Source organism: Bidens hawaiensis, unplaced genomic scaffold, assembly GCF_021521415.1.
Source record: "Bidens hawaiensis isolate Kalapana, Puna unplaced genomic scaffold, B.hawaiensis_p1.1 tig00064641_1, whole genome shotgun sequence".
NCBI lineage: Eukaryota > Viridiplantae > Streptophyta > Magnoliopsida > Asterales > Asteraceae > Bidens > Bidens hawaiensis.
Window position 1 is genome coordinate 51,684 of NW_027501527.1, and position 9,411 is coordinate 61,094.

At 34.4% G+C, this 9,411-nt stretch overlaps 1 long non-coding RNA gene across 1 annotated transcript; it reads left to right on the forward strand.

The window, feature by feature from the left end:
* Positions 1 to 1,359: 1,359 nt before the first annotated feature.
* On the forward strand, positions 1,360 to 2,085 carry LOC143604287 (uncharacterized). Its single transcript, XR_013148258.1, has 3 exons — positions 1,360 to 1,696; positions 1,779 to 1,838; positions 1,917 to 2,085. It is a non-coding gene; the product is annotated as an uncharacterized LOC143604287 (long non-coding RNA).
* Positions 2,086 to 9,411: the final 7,326 nt, after the last annotated feature.

Genomic DNA, 9,411 nt, shown 5'->3' on the forward strand with positions numbered 1-9,411 from the left:
AAGTAAAAAGTGGGGTAGTGAAACTCACCTCGAATGCGGTTCAAATTGAAAGTCAACTTCCTAAGTCAAGTTGTTCTAGTGCGTAAATCATACAAGCACTATAATTATTTGGTAAGCGATTCCTAGAACACTTAGTATCCAAACAATTCTCTTGTTTATTTGAAGTTTGACCAAAGTTTGACTTTTGTTGACTTTGACCAAAGTTTGACTTTGTTGACTTTGACCAAAGTTTGACTTTTCGTTTGACTTTTGACCAAAAGGTCCAAGTTGTTGACCGTTGACTAAAAAGTCCAAGTCTCGATGACCGAAGACTAAACATTGAGTTTGTTGACCGTTGACCAAAATGTTGACCTTTGACCAAAATGTTGACCGACGGTCCGAAATGTTGACCGACGGCCCGTTGATGACTTTTGACCAATTCGTTAGACTTAAAATGTTTACATTATGTTCCTAGTCACAACTTTAACAAAAATCAAGTAATGTGCACTTAGCCACTTTTCATGCAATTATATAACTAAGTCTAACTCCTATTACTTTCAACATTTCACAAGTAAGACTAACCACTTAGTCAAATAGTTCTAAGTTGACTCACAAAGTCAAAATTCAAATTAGCATAGTCAATATATTACAATTTACAACTATTTAAATAGTCAATATATTGATCATCCTTAACCAATTTTCAATCATCCAAAACCGATTTTTCTAAACAACCAAAACTTGAAATTAAATTACCAAATAATTCGCACATAATCTCAAAAGTATTAGGTATAAGATATATTTTTCTCATAATTTTATAATTCACCAAAACATACAGATTATTCACACACTACATCAATCTAATTTTTCTCTCTATTTCAACACAGCAGTAAACAAATATTTGTCAAAAATTCTATACTTGTCCAATTGATGCAAGACCAATTGTATTAGATTACTATTTCAATTTACAACATTCTAGAAGTGGAATTATATCCATATATATTTTCAACATCAAGTTATGAAATTTATAACACAACTCAGAAACTTTACCTCTAAATCAGGTTTGCAACCCGATTTTATAAATTAATAAAAAGTATTCAAACAATGTCCAAAAATTAAGATTCTCGACTTTCTGAAAACTAGATTCAAAATACTTGTTCATAGAATCAGAAATAGACCAGAAACACAAACGTATCATCAATTATTCACCATGCAATCCAAGATACAAAGTCTGTCAGCAAGCAGATTCAAACCACAATTCACAAAAGTCATAATTTTTCGGGAGTACCGGTTGAGTCCGGTGTTTCTCGTTTTCACTCACATATGTGTGGTGTGGGGTCTAACGGTCTAATGGTATTACTACACGTGTACGGTTAAATGCTTCGAGAAGCGGTTTCATATGTAAGAGATGCTGCAACATCTGCAACGGTACCGATCTAATGGTCTAAGGGTATTTTGGTCATTTTATTTTATATGCATGTAGAATCATTTCTTGCTATTTTTGATGGAAAATGCTTGATCTTAGGAAGATTTCTAAAACATATATTTTACGTTTTATAATGATTCATGCTTATTATTTTATTTACTTGTTGTATGAAAACGGTTTATAATCAGGACCTATTCAAGCTTTGAAGAACTCGCTGCTGATTATGGAAAGGGGGATCTGCCTCCTGCAGACTTAAAACCTGCTCTATCAAAGGCCTTAAACACGATATTGCAGGTCTGCTATTTAAATTGTTTTTTCAGTTTATATCATCTATACATTTTACTTCAAAGATACTCATAGTTACCATGAAATGCAGCCTGTTCGTGATCATTTCAAGAATGACAAGAATGCTAAGGCGTTATTCGAGACGATAAAGGTATGCAAGTTTTCATGTTTGTTGTTCATTACAAACCTGCACTGTTGTACTTTTCATTTATAGCTTTTTTACTTGCAGGGTTTTACAAAGGCACAGAAGGATCAAACCTGTGAGGTCATCAAGGCTGAAATATGAACACCTGTTCTGTAATGCTTAGCACTCAAATCATTAACTTAGTTACTCATGAAACATCATGTTATCGATCGACTTAGAGGGAATTAATGTGCTTAGTAATGACAATTTGGAAATTCGGTACCAAACCGGTACCATACCGAAATACCGGTACCGAACCGTTATTTTCGGGACCGGGATCGGTACCACATATATGTAATTTTCGGGACCGGGATTTCGGTACCTTGGTACCGATCTCATCCCTACATGTAAACTTGTATGTTAAATAGAAAATTAAAAGGTTGTTTTTGGCTACTTATATTTTATTTATTAGGAGTAGAGTTGATCAAAAAAACCGGTTCTTGGAACCGAACCGGTGGACCCGAACCGGAACCGAACCGGTTCCTACCCGTTTTTGGTAGGAACCGGACCCTATCTGATTCAACCCGATGATCCGTGACCGGTTCTTGCATTTCTGAGTGGGGGCGGGTAGGAACCGGAACCGAACCGGAACCGGTTAGGAACCGGTTCTAGCCGTTGGATCGATTAAGCCGTTGGAAATCGTTTTTTTTTGCCGTTTTTTGACCGTTGGGGTCAAAAATAGCCGTTTTTTGGCTCCCCCAAGCACCCCACTACTAGTATAAATAGGTATTTGGTGTCATGGGTTCATCACAACACTCAAAACGCAAACCCGAACGCAAAAAAATACAAAAAAACACTATTACAACGTTTTGAGTTCTCTAATCTCTTGTTTTCTTTTCTTCTATATTCATATTTGTTGTTATGGCTGCCTTACAATCATCGTTGGTCAAGGTTCCAACGCCGAACCAAGTTTCGTTCGTATTGTACCTCATAATCGTAATCAAGAGATTTGGTGCAATTGGGATTTGGTTGAATTGAGTGACCATTCATTGAAGGCTCGGTGCAAGTTTTGTGGGGTTTATTTAAACCCACTTTCGAATTCAAATTTGAAGAAACACATCGAAAAACCGTATTGCAAGGCGTTGAAAAAGAACGTTGATTCGCAACAAACGCAAATGGATAGTGAAGGCGGAATATTTACATACCAAATTGATCGAGTTCAAGATCGTATGGCGAAGTTTGTGATTCAAGAAGCTTTGCCGTTTAGCCACTTCGACAACCCTCGCTTAACCGCCATGATTCGAGATACGCTTCAACCACAATACACTCACGTAAGTCGTCATACTCTTAAACGTTATTGTTTAAAATTGTGGAAGAAGGCCAAAGAGGTACTAATTGCATATTTTGAAAATATAAATACGGGAATAAATTTAACTAGTGATGTTTGGTCGGCTCCACATGGTCTACCCGAATCTTATCTTTGTGTCACCTCTCATTGGGTAAACCCGTCATCGTGGGAAATGATGAAACGCACCATTGCTTTCGAACTCTTTGAGTATCTACATACGGGAGATAATTTGTTTGAAATTTTAGATTATGTTATAAAAACTTATAAACTAGAAAATAAAATATTTTCAATGGCATTTGATAACGCGTCGAATAATACATCGGCGGTTGATAAATTAAAATTAAAATATACGCCGATTTGCAATGGTGTATTTTTTCACTCAAGGTGTGTTGCACATATCATTAATTTAATCGTGCAAGACGGACTTGCTTCGGATGAGGTTACATCGGTTATAAACGATTTTAGACTAATGATACATGGAGTTTTTAAGAAAAGTAAAAAAAGACAAATGGATTATAGAAAATTTTGTAAAGATACGGGAAGAAAAGCTTTGGGAGCTAATTGGGATGTACCCCATCGATGGAATTCCACTTGCATAATGTTTCAAAGTGCTTTGGAACAAAGAGAAACTTTACAAATGTTTCATTCTAGTCTTGCCGAGAATGATTTGGAAATCCCCTTTTCAAATGAGAAATGGGAAATTATCAATGACTTATCGACTTTTCTTGAAGTTTTTAGAACATCAACTACGAAACTATCGGGAACGTATTATCCGACAAGTCCCTTGGTTCTTTCGAAGTTATTTTTAATGGTTAACAATCTTAAAGAATTTGAAAATAAAAGTCCAATGTTTTCAAACATCATATTACCAATGAAGTTTAAATTAAAAAAATACTTTCTTGAATTGCCACCGGTTTTTACTTGCGCCGCCGCTTTAAACCCAATGTTAAATGTTACGGGGGTTGAATATGTGATAGACGAAATTTTTTCAGCCTTAGATATGCATGAAATTGACCCAAACTTTTCAACAGAGGCAAAAAATTATTTTAACTTGAATTTTAAGTTTATGTATGACTTTTATTTAAATAAATATGGGTCAAACATACACATGCCTATGCCGGGGGGGTCTTCATCAAGTTCAAGTGCTACTAGAGTACGAGATCCCATGATTAGCCTTATGAACACCGTTCGCAACGTAACGGCTAAAAAACAAAGGGGTAACACCCCTTCAAGCATACTATGAAGGTATAGTGCAAATGATTACTCTACCGGTTTATCCGAAGAGGAATATGGCACTTTTGATGTTTTGGCTTAGTGGAAGGTAAAGGAAACCGAGTTTCCGATTCTTGCCATCATGGCCCGTGATTTACTAACCGTCCAAGCTTCTACGGTAGCTTCGGAATCCGCTTTTTCTCTTAGTGGCAGGGTAATATCGGTGAGAAGAACAAGACTAAATTCGGAGTCGGTGGAGATGTGCATTTGCTTAAAGGATCACTTGGACTCAATCGATCGTATTCAACACGTAACCACTCTCGAAGATGAAACACCACTTGATGTTCGAGTGCACGACGAACAAGAAGGCATTTCTACAAGTAATTCCGAGGAAGAAGTCGCCGCTCAATAATTACGACGAACAAGAAGGCTTTTCTAGAAATAATATGTCACAACTTTATATTTATAAGTTTAATGTTTTGTTAGTTTGTTTTTTGAAGATTTTAAAACATGTAACCTTTTTTTTTTGAACTTCTTAAAGTAAATAAAATGAATTTTATGTTAATTGTTTTGTTTATTTTTCATGCTATACAAATACGAATCGTAGTTTAGAATCCAAATCGCAAACGAAAAACGAAAAAAAAAAAATTTTTTTACACCGTAACCGGTTGGAACCGGTTACGGTACAGGAACCGGTTTAGGAACCGGTAAGAACCGGTTCCATAGGTTAGGGGTCCGAGGGTGGGAGAACCGGTTCGGTTCCCTAACCGGTTCGAGCCTGGAACCGGTTTATAAGGAAGTTTTGAATATAGGAACCGGTTAGGAACCGGATCCGGTTCCTAGTCCCAAACCGTTTTGAACATCTCTAATTAGGAGGATTTATTCTTGTACGTTAAATAAAAAATTAACACGTTTGATACCTTTGGCTCCTTGGTACCGGAAGCTATCCGTTTCCTAACCAGGGTCCAACGGGTTGTGCATAGCAATGTGTCAACTCCAAAGGGGCAGGGGAATGTCTTTAGCAGGTTAGGGTTTGCAATTCAGAAAGGGTTGGCGGCGCAGCTTGTTGCCCGCCTACCTGCTATGTTGATGAAATATCTATGTTTCTATATAATGAAATTCCAATAAAAAAAAAAATTCTTGTATAAACTCTTATAGTTACTAATTGGGATCTTGATGTTGGTAGGCTTGGAATCGTGAAACTCAAAAACAAGAAACAAAATCTTATTGTCTCCAAAGGTATTTTGGCTTGAGGAAAGACTCTAAAATTCAGTGCGAGATTGGGTTTGATATAGTAACAAATGCAATTTTGTGTTGTTTGTGTTTGGTATTTTTTTAATAGTTTGAATAAAGGGTTAAAATGATAATAGTTTTAGTAATAGTTTTCGGGTTGCTAATAGCTTTTACGGTTGTCTGTTGTGCGTTTGGTTGTTTTTCTAATGGGTTGGTGTTTTAATGTTGTTTCATCTTGCACGTTTTTGGTTGTGGTGTAAAGTTTAGATCGTTATTTATTTTGATTGTTAAAAGTTCATGAAAATGGTAATTTAGTTTTCTTTTTCTCTTTTTCTTTTTCTTTTGATGTTATTATTTCCCAAGCCAAATAAAACTGAATTTGACTCAATTTGATTTTTTTTAATTCAAATTTGAGTCTAATTCACACAGTTATAAATTCTTCAAATTCGAATAATTTGGCATTCAACGTATTCAACAGAAATGAGTTCTGAGTTTCAAATTTTCGTCGCCGCCGCATCACGCGGGTACCTACTAGTAGTTGTATATGTATATTGGTATTGTGCTACCAAATTTCGTCATGGCACTTAACTTCATCCACCTGAACGTTAGTTAACGTTAACCTTTTTTTAAAAGAGGGACCTTTTTTTTTGTCACTCTTAAGAATGAAAAAAATAAAGATGTCCAAAAATGAGCATCTTAATGTTGATGCTTCACAGATGATTATAGGTGCAGACTTTCAGCTACTAAGCAAAAAATGTTGCCTGAGTTACGTATTTTTATGGGGAAGACAACTTAGTTTCTTTGATTCGGATGATTCAGCTTCGGTTAGAAAAGAAAAGCAAGTTAGTATAACTAAGACCATGTGTAGTTATAATGGCCCATCCATGAGCGTTATGTTTTACGTGGCGTCCAATCAGAGTTATTATTTTTTACAAAAAAAGGGTGTAGTCACCATTCATGGGCGTCATGCGCCACGTGGCGCTCAATGACTTTTACATTTTTTTGTTTTTAAATAATAATTCATTACATTTTTAAATATGGGTTTGCCCCAATGGCCAGAAACATGATGGATGATCCGGATGTCTTGGGTTCGAATCCTGATTCCGACCGGATTTTAACAGAGCATTTAAACCTGTCATGCCTTCGGGCGGGGTGAGCCAACTGGTTTTTACCGGGAACGCCAAGACAAACTCGGATGCCTGAGACTACTCCCATTGGCAATCCCATAATGAGATTGGTGGGCCCAAAGTTAAAAAAAAAATTGAAAAAGAAAATTTACCAATCTAGATTGGCAATCTGGGTTGGTAGAGCAAACCCAGATTGCAATCCAAACTAACCCCCAATAACTTAATTATTCAATTAACTTTTAATATCCGAACTAAAAAAAATAATTAAATACACGATATTTCTTAAAAAAATTTTATGAGCATTCCGACATAAATTTTATTTAAAACGAACTTCGTTAAAAAAATACTTTTTTAACTTGGGATGGGTTGTGAATGTGTGTAAAAGATTGGGGTGAATTAAATTATGTAGATTGAGGAGAGAGAAATAAATTTTATAATGTGAGATTGAGATTGTTGATGGGGATAGTCTGAGTGGGGTGGCGGGGCGCGACGTGTTCTCGCAGTGAGATAGCTAACTGTGAAAATCACCATTCGAAAAAAAATTATAGGAAACGCCTTATTCAAAAAGTCATCCATAATGCTTAGGGGGTGGTGTCCCCAGACATTATGACACCATAAAGCCATCATTAGGATGATCAAAGTTATAGTGAAAAATATCTATAATTTTGAGAGCAATCCGATATGTAGTGTCAGGCAAAAGGTCTGAGTTTTTATTATTTATTTATTTATTTATTTATTTTGGTTTTGCATTACTATAAAATGCTGTTTAGTGCCTTTTGAAGTGGTTGCACACTGTTAAAACCAATGTTGTAGAAGTAGGCTTTCAAGGCCTTATATTCCCCGAGTACTCGCTACAAGGTATGTCGTTGATACGAGTTTCTTTAATTCCGCTTAGTTACTAAGGATTGATTAAAGGTGATCAACCTCAGTCATAATCGCAACTAGTCGGTGAACTTGGACCGATTTTGGTTTAAAAAAATAAAACATAACTCGTATTTATTTGATATTAAAGAATAAATATCATATTATTACCTAGTGAATAACAATTTTTAGAATTATTTATTAATTAAAAATATATTTCTCTTATTTATGTTGATCTTTAACTATTTTGTTATATTTACCATGTCCGAGTACTTCCCGAGTACTCCGAATACACTCAACTCCTCAATCGCCTGCCTAAGATCCGCTAACGACTTTTACAACCTTGGTTAAAACACATGAACTTTGTGTGTTTAGAGTTATGTTTTTTTTTCCTTTAATTAAGTTTTGTGTTTTCACATCTATGCTGCTGATATTACTACATATGACGACAAAAATATGGGGAAAAATGTTTACTTCTGTTATTAAAAATGATAGGTTAAAAAAAATCTCACAGCTTAAAATGACAATAAAAAAAAAGCCCCTCACGTTAGGTTAACTAAGATCTGGTGGATGAGTTAAGGTTTAGACTAAAATTGAGAGTTAAATTATAAAACTATTGTCAAAAAAGGCTAAATTAAACTATTTTGACTAAAATTGATAATTTAAAAAACCATATGGACCAAAAACGAAGTTATCTAGATAATTAACTATAAAGCCTTGAAGTCATAAATACTTACAAAAAACAAGCATTGCAAAACCTTCATTTCAATAACAAAAAACGTGTTATTGTTTCTATACGTATGGACAATTTATACGAGAATCACAAAGTCTTGTCCCAACTCGCAAGCTAGCTGTTGATTATCTTTTTGTAGGGTAAGAGAAATTATTGCGCGTTAATGGCCTTAAGTAGGTGATAGTTAGGTAGCTTGTGATCATATTTATCAAATCACTTACAGTAATTGCTAGTTGCTAAGGTTGTCATATTTGTGGTGTGAAGGCGACTAATCAAAGAAATTAAATGTGCATGTGTATGTGTTTAGTACACAACCAATTTTAAGTATAGATAGTTCGATAACAACAATGACTAAGCATATATTTTAAGTCTTATGTCAACAGACAATGGTTCAGAAAAACATCATACAGTAATAACTAATTTTTCGAATGGCTCATCAAAATCATAAAAAATATATAAATTATTTTCAAATTCGCTCAACGTTTATTAGGTGTTTCAATTTTAGAATTTTTTAAATGCTAATTTGAATAAAAAACTTAGCGACTGTAATAGAGCATTTATAATCCTAATTACTATATAATGATTAATATTTTAAGTTAATTTAAAATCAGACATAATAGTGGAATAAATAATAACTGTGTTTCATAATCACTAAGCTTACATCAAAATAAAATAAATAAATCAATAATAATCTTTAAATGTAATCAAAATTTATGTGGTTCACTCAGGGGATGTTTGGAAATTAAGTGCTAAACCATTACGACTTGATTAAGATGTAACCATAAAATGGTTCACAATACTTATGAAACTAAACCATTAAGGGCTTCATGAACCATTAAAAGATATAACCAAACATACTTTATCTCTAGCTGAGTCAGACTTAGCCTCATAATAAAATCATTAAAAAGCTAAGAAACAACCCTTATGCATAATTTCTAACATTTATTAAACAATTTCATAATAATGAAATCTCTAATTAAAGTTGAGTAATTGAGAAGAATGAAATGTTTAAGTGATTTAAAGAGTTAGAAAACTTGGTTTTGGTTAGTAGCTTGGTATTAGAAATGAAGAATTTTATATCGAGCA